The sequence below is a fragment of the Colobus angolensis genome, unplaced genomic scaffold, assembly GCF_000951035.1.
Source record: "Colobus angolensis palliatus isolate OR3802 unplaced genomic scaffold, Cang.pa_1.0 Scaffold94, whole genome shotgun sequence".
Classification (NCBI taxonomy): Eukaryota; Metazoa; Chordata; class Mammalia; order Primates; family Cercopithecidae; genus Colobus; species Colobus angolensis.
In genome coordinates, this window is record NW_012123376.1 from 5,848,600 (window position 1) to 5,862,724 (window position 14,125).

Genomic DNA, 14,125 nt, shown 5'->3' on the forward strand with positions numbered 1-14,125 from the left:
GGTCAATATCTATTATTTTCCATATCCATGATGTTTTTAATTTATTTAGCAGTTAAATATGCTGGTATAATGCTATGTGCTTTCGGCATATTTTTTTCACTAAATATTTCACTGTCTGCTGTATTTTGGATATCTATTTAACACATAAAGAAACTGGGGCTTAGTTAAATTACCCAAAATCAAGTATTGTAGAAAAGAGATTAAAAAGAATATTACATTAAGAATATTTAATATTTTTCCAAAATTCTTTAAATGTGATTATCAAAACCTATTATTTTGTTAATCAATATTATATATGCTTTTTCCTTTATTATAAATGACTTATAGGACAATAATCTAAAAGTACTATAGTGATCATTTAAAATATTTTAATATACTTATAAACCCTCTCTTTTACTAAAGTAAATATGTCTTTATTTGGCATGAAATGATGATTTAGTAAATACATTTTTAAGTAATCAGATTAATTATAAATTAAAGGGCAAAATGTTTTCTGACGAAGATTTAAAAAATAAGTCTCAAGTGTCAGCTGACTGAAAATTTGTTTTTTAAATAAAGCATTATATAAAAGATATTCTATCACGAGTTTATTTTTCTGGTGTTGTTTACAGGACATGGCTACATATAGCTTTCTTATTCTCAAGTGTGACAAAAAAACTGCAATAGCTGAAACAAATAATGATTGTGGGTGAGGCAGAGCTCATCAATGATAAGCCAAAAGTAAAATTAGAAGAGAGAGTTTATTGGAAGATAATATTCTTTTTCAAATTGTTATGTATTATACTATAGAATTTAGGACCAGCAAATGCATATTTAAAGGTACATGTTATTTTATCAAAATACTTAAAATACTTTCTCATATAAGAAAACTATGTGATAGACTCTGTTAAGGACACCTTTAATTGTTTGCTTTTATTTCCACCTGAGTTTTAATAAAATAATGTTTCAGAGGCTATCTATTCCTATTGTAAAGTTTTCCCAAAATTCAAAACCTAATAATTCTACAGTTTATCTCTTGCTGTTCTTTGGCATTTGAAGTAGCCTAGAGTTAATATTGTTCAATATTTGGACAGATTAAATACAAAATAAATATATGTCTAATGATTAAACATGTGATAATTTAGGTCAGATAATGTTTCCCTCAGAAAATAATGACAACTTTTTCTACTAAAACTATAAATTACAACAACAACAAAACATGGTGTTTTGATTATGAAGGCCTCCTGTTACCTCTAAATTTGTGTCTGAAATGTTGTCAGTGAATTGCACTAGATAAGCATTTCCCAGTGCTTTGTCCCTGGGAAAATATTACTTGAAGGTATTCATTACAAAGGCATTTCATGTCAAAACAATAGTTTATAAACACATAAACCCATTATGCCACATCCTCATTTTGAAATTTTATAGTGAAGATTGTCACCATAACATCTCTCAAGTATTTTAATTAAAAACGAACTTAACCTTAACTCGTGAAATCCCTGGCTTTCCTGTAAAACATTTATTCCAAGTAACATCTACTGAAGACTCATGCAAAGGAAGATCCACAGAAACACTAGGGAATCACGGTCCTAGAGGATTTTTGTTTTAGCTTTCGGATTCTTAATGGTCAAAGTTAATAAGTAATGGGTTTTCATTTAGAGTAAATGATCCTGCATTGATGGTGTTTTCGTTTTTTTCTATTAAAAATTAGCTTTCTTTAATTTCTATGAGTTTGTCTATCATAAAATTGGCTTTGCTGAGCTGGAAAACCAGATAGTCAGTGAATTCAATAAGCCGACCTGAAAAGACCTGGAAATAGAGTCATAAATAATAATGAATGTGTTATTCTCGATTCACTCAGCTGTGCGGGTTTTCCAAACCATTAAACAACTTCTCAATTGGCCACAATTCAGCATAAGTGCTGTACTCTTTTCCAAAGAAGGCTAAGAATAAGAGATGGCAAATATGAGGTAAGAATATAGGGAGTGATGAATATTTAATCACAATAAAACCCAAAATGTTGTTTCAGTGAGTAGTCACTTATACTATTCATCTATTATAAAAATAAAAGATGGAACTTTTATCCTGACCATTAGATTTCACCTCATGGTAATATACATTCATGCTAATGTCCGTTACTCTCAGAATACGTTAAAATACATACAAAATTGGGTAGATAAATAAATTACGCCTGAAATATAAAGATCTATTTAAACAGTAAATGCCCATTTCATCTGATTGATCAATTTCTTAGGAGAGTGGAATAACATTTTATGCTTATTCTATGTCCAGTAACAATGCCTAGAAATGTGTTTTCTCTTTAAATAAAGGTTTTCTCAACAGCTATTGTTTTCTTACTGCCTGTGTCATCAAGAAATTCTGTTGTTTTAAAAATGTACACCTTTAAAATGTTTTAAATCTTCACTTTCTGTGTATGATATTATTGCCTTTAGATTAGGCCTTATCATTTTTATGCAATGGACTCCATGTTAATTGCCAAACTCCTGTGACATCTTTTCCCACCTGTATTCATTGTTCATGATGCCTTCTATCTTGAGTAAAAACACAAATTAAATCCTAATGTTCAATGACTTTGAAATGCACACATCATTTACATGTAAATAACATACCATATCCTTAGAATTATATATGTTGTTCTTATTTATAACATTTTTAAATGTAGTTATTAAACTACTTGTAGAAAGCAACATACCCTTTTGAAAATTCTTCTGGTTTAGCACATGACAAGCCTTCCTGCATCTACTTCCATACCCTAGCCCTCATACTCAGACATGCATACACTTAATTCACACCTGGTTTACCATTAAAAGCTCAACTCAGGGCTCAATGCAGTGACTCAGGCCTGCAATCTCAGCACTTGGAGAGGCTGAGACAAGAGGACTGCTTGAGGCCAGGAGTTTGAGATCAGTCTGAGCAATGTAGCAAGACCCATCTCTACAAAAATGTTAAAAAATATACATGCATGTGGTGGTGCATGACTGTAGCTCCAACTACTCGGGAGGGTGAGGCAGGAGAATCGCCTGAGCCCAGGAGTTCAAGGTTACAGTGATCCATGATCACATCACTTCACTCCAGCCTGGACAGCAGAGCAAGGTCCTTTATCTGAAAACAAAACAAAACAAGACAAAACAAGACAAAACAAACACTCAAGATTCACTTTCCTAAGAAAGACTTCCTTGTCTGCTACTGGAGTTCTTCCTCGGGGTTCTTGTAGCATTCTGTTTTAACACCCTTTCTAGAATTGATAATACTTCATTTAGATTATTAAGAGGTATGTGTCTTTTTGCCCTGATATGTTGTAAGTTCCTCAAGATTTTTATCTCCAATATTTGACATACATTGGGTATTTAATAACTGGCTGCATCTTGCAAAGTAAAGGATTTTTGAAAACAATTGCTTGTCAATGTATAGTTAAATTTTAAACAGATGACTTTGAACTTTATTAGTAGTCTTTACCTTGTGGGTATGGAATTTTTTTTGAACCAGTAACTATATTTGAAAAATTGAATTAAATTTTTTTATATAAGTGCTATATAAATATTGAAAAAACAGGAAATATGAAATATGAAACAACTTCATTCACAGCAATACATGCTGAAAGTAATTACAATTTGGGTTTTAAAATTTCATTGTTTTGGTATATTTAAGTTTCAGAGTTTTGATTTTTCTTTTGTGTGTATACATATATGTATATATAGTATACATTCATGTACATATATATCAATGTGATACATGTATGCATATATGTTTACCTATGCAGATAACATACATATTTAATGATTTTTCTTATAAGTATAATATTTTAATTTAATGTATTTTTTCAGATGAGTGCTTTAATAGCACAGACTATTATTCTTCACAGAAGAATGGAAGTGAAGTTGTTTTACTCTTTTTTTATGATTATGCCAGTTTTTACCCAGTAAACAAGGTCATCCTATTTCTTGCTTATATAAAAGTCCCCAGAGTAACAGATAGATACTGTAAAAATGATATTCTTTAAGGAAAAGAATTTTTTCTTTTCAGAATAACATTGACTGGGTGACACTTGAGTGTTTCATGACTGTTCTTTGAGACAAATCCAAGTATAAATTATTGTATTGTTTATTACAGTTTTCAAATGTAATTTGAGCTTTTCAACATATTACTAATAATTAACAACTAATTATTTATTATATACAATACATAAAACAATTTCAAGGCAAGATTCATAGCTCAAGAAAGGAGACTATCAGCCTAAATAAATTATTAAAATATTAATGAGAAAGAATTATTACTGACAGTTAAGTTGAAATGAATGCAAGACATTGGAATACAGATGTCCAGAGAGGAAATGTATGGAAAGACATTTCCTGTTGCAAGAACAACTGAATCTGTTTTTTGCATCATTGAATAGACACTGAACGTGAATATTAGTATTGAGAAAGTGACAACTGAAAGAAATACAGATGAATTCATTCATTCAGTGCTTCCACAATATTAAGACTATTTATTCTTAAGAATCATGGAAAGCAAAAAAAAAAAAAAAAATCATAAATTCAAATATAAAAGAAGTTTTGCAAGCTGAGGTCCAGGTTTTACCAATCATGAAAAACGCAATTTTTTTTATTTCTTCTTATTATTTTTTTTCCATATACATTGTATTCAGCATTCATTCAACACCAAATTCTCCTAGGAGAAAAAAAATGAGAAGCAAATGACATATGTTTTCAGACCTTAACATTTTACTGGTGTCTAGCCTTCTAGGATCCTCTTTTGTTTTAATTCTCTGTACTTGACATCCTTTGTGTTTGTATTTTTCTATTCTATTTGCTTCCTAGACCAGGACTTGAGTTTAAAACATTTTCTGGTATTTTAGTTTCTCTAGTTAAAATGTAACTACTAAATATCTTATCATTTCAGTATCTCTGAGTATTTATTAGAATATATGAGAAAAAAGCAAAAATGAAAGTGAATAATTATGACATATACAAAATGCCAATACGACTACATAAGACTAAGTACTGAGAATTACCATGAACATTATAGGAGGTCTTTAAGACATTTCACTAGAGTGGAATAAAAACATCTTAGTAATTACATTGCAAAGCTGGAGAATAATCTTCAAAGATAGCTAACAATACACATAGAGTAAAATATAAATTTTAACATAAAAACATACTTTTTGCTTAGATTGTTATAAATCAAGTGTATTAGTGTGCTTTGGCTTACATAAAAATCTTATAGACTGGGTAGCTTAAATATCAGAAATGTATTTTGTCACAGTTCTGAAAGCTAAAATCCAAGATCAAGGTGCCTGAAGATTTAGTTGCTAGTGAGGACTCTCTTCCTGACTTGCAGATAGCCTCCTTTTCACTGTGTCCTCACAAGGCCTTTCCTCTGAAGAAACAGAGAGAGATCTCTCTCCTCCTGTTCCTATATAAATATCAGTCCTATTGCATTAGGGCCTAACCCATATTACCTCATTTAGTATTAATTGTCTCCTTAAAGACCCATTCTCTAAAAACACTCACCTTGAGGTTAAGTCTTCAACATATGAATTTTGAGGGGACACAATTCAGTACATAACAACAGGTATAAAAGTTTCACTTTCTATTAAGGTTATATTTGCCTTATACTTACTTTAATGCATTGTGATGATCCAATGGTAATAAAGAACATTTAATGACAACAAAACAAAGTTTAAGACATGCTTTTGAAAGTATTTCTCACATACCTTAGATGTAGGAATTAAAGTATATGTTTTACCATATGACATTACCCTGTGCCTTTGGTAAAACAGAACATCAGAATCCTAAGTTCAAGATTTTGTTCTTGGATCTGCCTTTTCTCTAATATTTGCCTCTCTCTCTCTCTCTCTCTCTCTCTCTCTCTCTCTCTCTCTCTCTCTCTCCTCCTGTGTGTATGTATGTGTGTCTAAAGACAGTACAATTACATACATTATGAATGAGAACTGTATTCCCTTATCTACCTCAAGATTTTCCTCTAATTACAATTTATATGTAATTTGCTTCTCTAACAAAATTTCTTCAAAATCTTTATGTTATCATGTGATACTCGTGTTCTAAAAGATTAGAGTCCCTTATTCTAATTCAAATATTTTGTACTTTGTAAAAATAAACAACAATAATATTCATTGCTAATCAACTTCAAGTATTTACTTTTATTTTATTTTTATTTATTTATTTATTTATTTATTTAAGAGGGAGTTTTGCTCTTGTTGCCCAGGCTGGAGTGCAATGGTGTGATCTCAGCTCTACACAACTGCGGTCTCCCGGGTTCAGGCAATTCTCCTGCCTCAGACTCCTGAGTAGCTGGAATTACCGGCCTTCGCCACCATGCCCGGCTAATTTTGTGTGTGTATATATATATATATATATATATATATTTATTTTATTTATTTATTTATTTTTGAGTAGAGACGGGTTTTCTCCATGTTGGTCAGGCTGATCTCGAACTCCCAACCTCAGGTGATCCACCCACCTTGGCCTCCCAAAGTGCTGGGATTACAGGCGTGAGCCACTGCGCGTGGCCTTGCTTTTATTTTTCCTGTCTTTGAGGACAGGACAAGAGGTTAGGTGGACCAAATATGACATCATAAACTTGTTTGTAAAACATTGCATATATATGTATGTGTGTGTATATACATATGCATATATATGAATAAAACATTGGATATATATAGTAAGGAGTCATGATGTTATTTTAAAAGCTGATAAACATCAATATGAAATCACGAGCTTGTTTGTGAGACATTGCATATGTATGTGTAGTAGGAAATCACTGATGCTATTTTAAAAACTGATAAACATACTGAGATAATTTGAAATACTAGCAAAATGTTCATTGACATAGAAACTATCTATACAAATTTAGAAGCAAAAGCCACAAAAAGGTGGCAAATTTAAACAGGAAAGGGCTAAGGAAAGAAAATGAACTTAGACTTTCAGCAGGTAATCTGGATACTAGAGATTTAAAAGAAATTTGCTGTATTATTGGTTCATGAAGTAATTTCACTTCTCAGTTGACAGGGTAGGCTAAAAATATTAAAAAGTATTATATAAAATAATATTTACCAGTTAGCATTACTTTGGCCATTTCTAAAACAGTTCAGAGACACTATTAAAAACATATTTTGTTTTACTGATTATTAGAATCTCACCATTTTCTATGTTTTGTGATTATAATTCACCATATGGACAGTATCATACAGGAGGTATAATTAATTGATTATTTTTATAAACAACACCCCTATTAATATTTTACATAAAAAGTTAGCTTATACTTAGCCAAATTTCCTTAGTATGTATTTAGTAGAAAGAATTATATTAGTAAGTTACTTTTAAATATGTAATTCTAAAGATATCTAATTATAATTAGATAGGAATTAATAAGAGTTCAATAAATCAGATAAAATAAAAACACATTGTTTTTATTATCTATTATTGTTCATCTTTCTTAAATAGAATCAGTAAACCTTGAGCAATATTTTTAAACAATAATACATGATCTAAACATGTACAAAATATTTGTAAATATTTGATCTCATTTTAATATAATGTTTTGAGGAATAAAATAAAATTATATATAAAGGAGTTAAAACTAATGAAACTGAATTAACTTGTTCATGTTTATTAAGCTTAAAGGGATTGTAGCCAGATTCATATTTAAGACTGAATCTATAAACATTCATGAATCTATAAACATTCCTTTCAACTTATTCATTTTTAAATACGTGCTAAAATTGTATGCTGTATTATTCATAGATCTTGCAGACAAATCTGTTCATTTTTTATAAAAGAGGCAACTATCTTACTGTGCCACTAACATTCTGTTTTTTTCTGAGAATCTTACCATTAGAAATTGAGTCAGTTACACATGCTTAATACAAGAATACTTGTCATGCTCATTCATGTTGGCTTTCTACTTGTTTGTCCTGAAAATGCTTTTTAGAACATTTAGATTTTTCATATCTTGTGTGTAGAAAATATATATTCTACCACTCCGTATCTTCAATTGTACCTAGTGTAGTACTGAGGATTAATAGACACTTAACATATATTTTGTGTAATATTTGTGGCTACTATTAGTGAAATGAGCCTTTCATTAAGTCAAAATTTATATCACACATATAAACACACTAAATAGCTGCAAACTAATGATGAGATTGTTTCTAATCCCTAACAATTGAGTGAATCTGTAATGGGGGAATAAATCAGGAATGATATCATACAAAATAGCTGTAGTTTAGGCCTTCAGATGATAGACTGAGCTTTTCTGTTGTAATTTCTTCTATTATTCCTGAGGTGAGTCCTTGCTTTTGTATGCTTACAATGTGATGATGATCACTTAGCCTAAACTTACCTGAAGGTGACGCTCGATGTGCCTACGCAAAACACATTCTACTGACATATTAATGTTTTATTGGTCATATTTACTAATTTATGTTTTTCTTCTTCTTGGTTAACTTTAGCTAAGAAAATTCCGACTGTTGCAAATCTAACTGTTTTCTGTTTTTATTGTTTCTAAAAGTTTCTGAGAGCACAAAAGTGTCGATCATTTTTAGATGGATTTACTGAGCATATCCCTTTTATACAATAATTCATTCACATTGCAACCTGATATAATAATTCATTCACAGGGATATTGAGGACTCAGAGAACTTGAACTAAGGAGAAAATGTGGGAACCTCTTTAGCATATTCTAGAAGGAAGGACCAGAGCTGTCACAGCATCCACCCTACTGGAGCTTGTAACCCATACAAAGACACTACTACAGCCACATATTGCAGGGAGTAGAGAAAAAATATTCTTACCTCTCCTCTCACCCCCTGACCTTCTGCTTATAATTCACATTAGCTAGACCCAGTCAAAAGTAAATCAGCGAGGAAGTTAAGTGATGCAGTTCCAGAAAGTTTAGTCTCCAAAGGTACTGAACAGGAAAAAAAAGAATAGTGCAAAATGGATGAGGAGGAAGAAACGAAATATAAGCAGCCCTAAAAAGAATGATGAGAGCAGATACATGAGTCAGAAGGTATTACAATAGTTGAGGTAGTAGTGATCTTAGTTTTTTCTATAGTTACAGTCAAAATATACTCTGGATATATTTTGAAGGTAAAACTGCAAGTTTTATATAGTGGTTTTGATGTGTTGAATGAAAAGGAAAAGAGTAAGAGGGACTTTAGCGTTATGTAACTTAATGTATGAGATGGAAGTTTGGATGGACGCATATATGAACAGGTGAATCGAGATAGATATAGACAGAGAAAGAACAAGAGAAATGTTTTAAGAATAGAATATCCTATTTTGAATAAGTATTATTATTTTGCATTCTACTTGATTTACTTCTTTCATTCATCTGAACATATTGTCTTTCTTTCTGAAATAGCCTTGCTCTTTTCAATGCTTGGCAAACCTGTACTTATCATTATTGCCTAAGTTTATGCAAAACCTCCTGCTGAAAGTGTTTATCACATAACACCTGTCTTCAGTACATTGTACATTGAATATCTTTATCAACAGTCATCTCTACTAATAGAAGAGTTTTCATTATTTTCATATAGCTACATGTCTTTTTCTTAGTGAGTTATGATAGTTCAGAAAAAATGTGTATCTATGTTTATATTTTTAAGACTATACCTCTAAAATAATGGGCAAGAACATGATAAATGTTCATTTCAACAATTAATTAAATACACTCTTCTAGATGTTGGAATTAATCACTTTAACTCATATGTTTACAAGGAGAAAAGTAATTTAATTTTTATAATGAATGTCATCTTGTTTTCAAGCTTGCATTTGTACTAATGGCAGAACGATTTATACATAATATTTAGAAGAATTAGAAACAACTCCATGTGGTTAACAGTTATGTCTTTCATTAAACTGGAAGTTCAAAATCCTTATTAGGGCTGTCTCTCCTCTCTCAAGGAGTCTCACCCAACCTCTAGTCTTTCTCTTCTCTAAGAGGGTGGCTGTTGAAGGAAGAGGCTTGTATGTCTTAACAGCAGTGAATGGAGATGTTTTTCTTCCACCTACAATTTTCTGGGTCCTGAACGACATGTCTGAAATGTCTCTGGGTGTCCTCTGTGGTAGCTGCTGGTGCCCATTGATGTCTAAATCAAACTTGTCAGAACTGACCATAGGGTGTTGCCTCTGCCCTTATTTACATCTGCTTCTGCTGATGTGTCTAACAACTGGTGTAGTCAGTTGAAAACCAGTTATTGTTCAAATTCAGAATACAATCCTTTATTTTTCTTGTAATTCATTCAGAGCATTGTATGAAATGTTTATCTATGGCACTAGGAATCACCCAGGTGAATATATTTTTCATGCTAAGATTAATTTCATTTTAAAAATACGTTTCATTCTAATGTTGTTTTCTAGCCAAGGATATCAATAAGTCTTTTTCAGATATTAAAATTACATTAACTATTTTTCTACTGCACAGTTAGTTAAATGATTTACCTTAAATTTAGCCCTGAAATACTTCAGAGAACAAACATTCAACTTAAATCTTGTATAGAAACTACTGTGCTAAGTGGCTAATATTCCTTTCTGACTGAGCATACACAAATAAATAGGAAAATAATATCAAGTATAGGGATACATTCTAGGAAAATACATATTCTTGTGAGTATTTTATCAATAATGTGTTTTAAATATATTATTTATTCATCACCATACATTAATGTCAACTCTGTGGCAGACCTTTTGCTAGTCATGGGGCATGTAATAATAAGTAATATGTCCACTAGGGGGAGACAGAGACAGAAATAAATATGGGCAACTACCTGTTGAAGGTAAATTTGAGGAAAGTAGGTAGACAATAGGAGGAACAAAGGAAGGAATAGTCAATATCCCCTGGCATCAGGGAAGACTTCATAAAGGAGGTGACATATGTTGTGTCTTGGAAGAGAAGTTAACGTTTGTCAGGGACTCAGCAAGGAGGGTTTTTAAGTAAAAGGAGCAAATTCATTGCAGCATAAAATACATGTCATAGTCAGATTATTACAAGGTGCTTGGCAAATCTACAGCATAGAAGTCATGCAAGCACAATGAAATAATACACTATAAGAATTAGGAGACAGAAAACTGAGAGTTTTCTACTGTGTTCTATCAGGTTCGGAATTTACTGTTGTTCATTGGAGGAGCTATGATTGTATTTGTATGAGTAAGGCTGGAATAGTAGACAAGTTAGGACATTATATCAAATGCTAAGAGAAGTGACTGGCCTTAGACAGCAGCCATGATCTTGGGGAAGAAAAGGTATTACTATGAAATTGTAAGGAATAAAATGGGCCACATTTTATCTTGAAATTAAAGTGGCAAATTCGATAAAGAGAAGAAATATAATATGATGCCTACTAGCATTTTCCTAGAATTAATTCATTATCATTGTAGTTTCATTTACTGATTAAGGAAAAAAATACAGAAGTTTAGGGAAATATGCACTAAGCATTTATTATGTAAGGTTATAGTACAGTGTAATAGCAAAGTAAGATGATTGCAGATAAAAGTTTTTGACAGAAAGATGAGCAAAATGTCTGGAATGTCTAGAATTCAGAACATACTGTTATCTACTCATGTGAGAAGGGCTGAGACCTAGGGTAGTGTTGAGAATTTTAAGGATCTGTGATTTTACCCGACTTGCAAGCTAACAATTAGTCTGCCAGTGTTTAATGGATGATGGCAGAACATATACGACTTCTGGAACAGAGCAAAAGACTGTGTTATTCATGGCAATAGTAGTAGCAAGAAAATCAGCATTTTCCCCAGTTCCATAAATGGCAATTACCACGTTGTGACATGAAGAGGACCAAGTGACACCTGTATGTGTAACAGGATACATTACAAAAAAGTAACCTTGAGCTTAAAGAGTCTAAATATTGTGGAACGGACAGTGAGTATAACTGCCTTTTGAAATGAAGACAGTTTTTCTTTTAATTTATTTTTTAAGTGAACAATAAACAAATCTGTCCTTTGCTTCAGAAGAAGATACTATCTCTAGTTTCCAACGTTGCTTGATATTCAAACATTCCTGAAAATATAGTCCAGAAGAAAGGCAGTGAATGCGCCTGCTCACAAACTGGGCAGAGACATGACAGGCCCATGAAGAACTCTCTGCCAACAGAAAGTAATAGCAATAATTCTCTCTCTCTCTCTCTCTCTCTCTCTATATATATATATATATATATATATATACACACACACACACACACACACATAAAATATGTAACATATAATTTTATATATTTTATATAAAATACTACATATATATTTTATATATGTATATGTATGTATGTATATAGTATTAGTCCGCTTTCACACTGCTATAAAGAACTGCCCAAGACTGGGTAATTTATAAAGGAAGGAGGTTTAATTGACTCACAGTTCAGCGTGGCTGGGGAGACCTCAGGAAACTTACAATCATGGCGGAAGGTAAAGGGAAAGCAGGAACCTTCTTCACAAGGCAGCAGGAAGGAAAATTGCTGAGTGAAGTGGGGAGAGCCCCTTATAAAATAATCAAATAGCATAAGAACTCACTATCATGAGCAGAAAAACCACCCCCCATGATTCCATTATTTCCACCTGGTCTCTTTCCTCTCCCTTGACATGTGGAAAGTATGGGGATTACAATTCAAGATGAGATTTTGGGTGGGGACACAACGAATCCTTATCACATCTCTACCTCTACCTCTACCTCTACCTTTATCTATCTATCTATCTATCTATCTATCTATCTATCTATCTATCTATCTATCTATCTATCTAAAATTAGTACTAGTGATAAAATGCTTAGTCCAGCAGAGATTCTGGCATCACTCTCTGAAACGAAGTATCTCTACACTCTAACTAGTTGACAGTCTGTTTTACGGTTCTTTATTAGTACTTGGTTCTACTGATGAACAATTCCTCAGTTCTCAATATAGATTTCAACTTTAGCATATTATTTTCTAATACTATATCTGCTATAATTATAAATGCTTTTATATATATGATAGGATATTACATATTTGGAATTCCTATATGTAATACATATATTCCTATACATATATTTATTAGTACAAATAAGTGTTTTCATTAAATATTCATAGCCAACAATTTTTCCTGTAAAAATATATTTCCAATATTTCTAATTCGCATCATTTCAAAAATAGGTACTTGACAGATGAAAAACTAGGTGTTACAATTAAGAATTTTCCTGGAATTCTCGTTCTACCTCTGGCAGTTATGGCCTTCACATGTAACAGTGTTTTGTGGTAGAAATGGATCACTTTAATGTGTTCAAAAGCCTATTTAAGAACCAATTATAATTTTGTGTTCTAGAAACTGGAGCAAATTTGTTAGTAACAGAAACTCATAAAACAAATGGCTTAAATTAATAAGCAGCATTTATAATTTCAGAGAAACTGATAACATTATGCATAGGAATAATATTACATAAATTTCTATTTATCTAATTAATGTAGTTTGCCAAGAAAATCATAAATCTCTTTAAGTCCTTAGCCTTCCTTCTGTGCCTGTGCTGTGGCTTGGACATTTGGCCTCTCCAAATCTCGTTGTAACCAATGTGGGATATGTTTGGGTCATGGAAGAGGATCCCTCATGAGTAGCATGGTGCGCTCCTTGTGGTAGTAAGTTAGTTTTCACTCTATGCTTTCCTGGGATAGCTGGCTGTTTAAAACAGCCTGGCACCTCCATGCTCTCTCTCTTTCTTCCTTTCTTACTGTGTGATCTCTGCAAACACTGGCTCCCCTTCATCTTCCTCAATGAGTAGAAACAGCCTGAAGTCCTCACCATAAGCAGATGTTGGTGCCAGGCTTCTTGTACAGCCTGCCGAACTATGAGACAAATAAACCTGTTTTCTTTATAATTTTGTAGTCTCAGGTATTCAATTCTAGCAACACAATGGACTAAGGCAGCCTGATAAATTAATAACATTACAAGTTAGAAGTCCAAGACTTTATGGATTAAAAAATCAAAATCATTTTGAAAGTTAAATTTTGCCTCTAGGATCAGGATGAATCACCTTTTCCTGAGAGGAAAAGTAATTTCCCTTTATTTCGCTTGGAATAGGTTTTATAAATCTATTAGAAGAGAGCATTGAAGGGAAAGGGAAAGGGAAA

General features: G+C 32.1%; 1 protein-coding gene across 2 annotated transcripts in view; it reads left to right on the forward strand.

Annotated features, from left to right (window-relative positions):
• Positions 1-14,125, forward strand: part of KLHL1 (kelch-like family member 1) — a 457,257-nt gene that overhangs the window by 293,522 nt on the left and 149,610 nt on the right. The window lies entirely within an intron of this gene.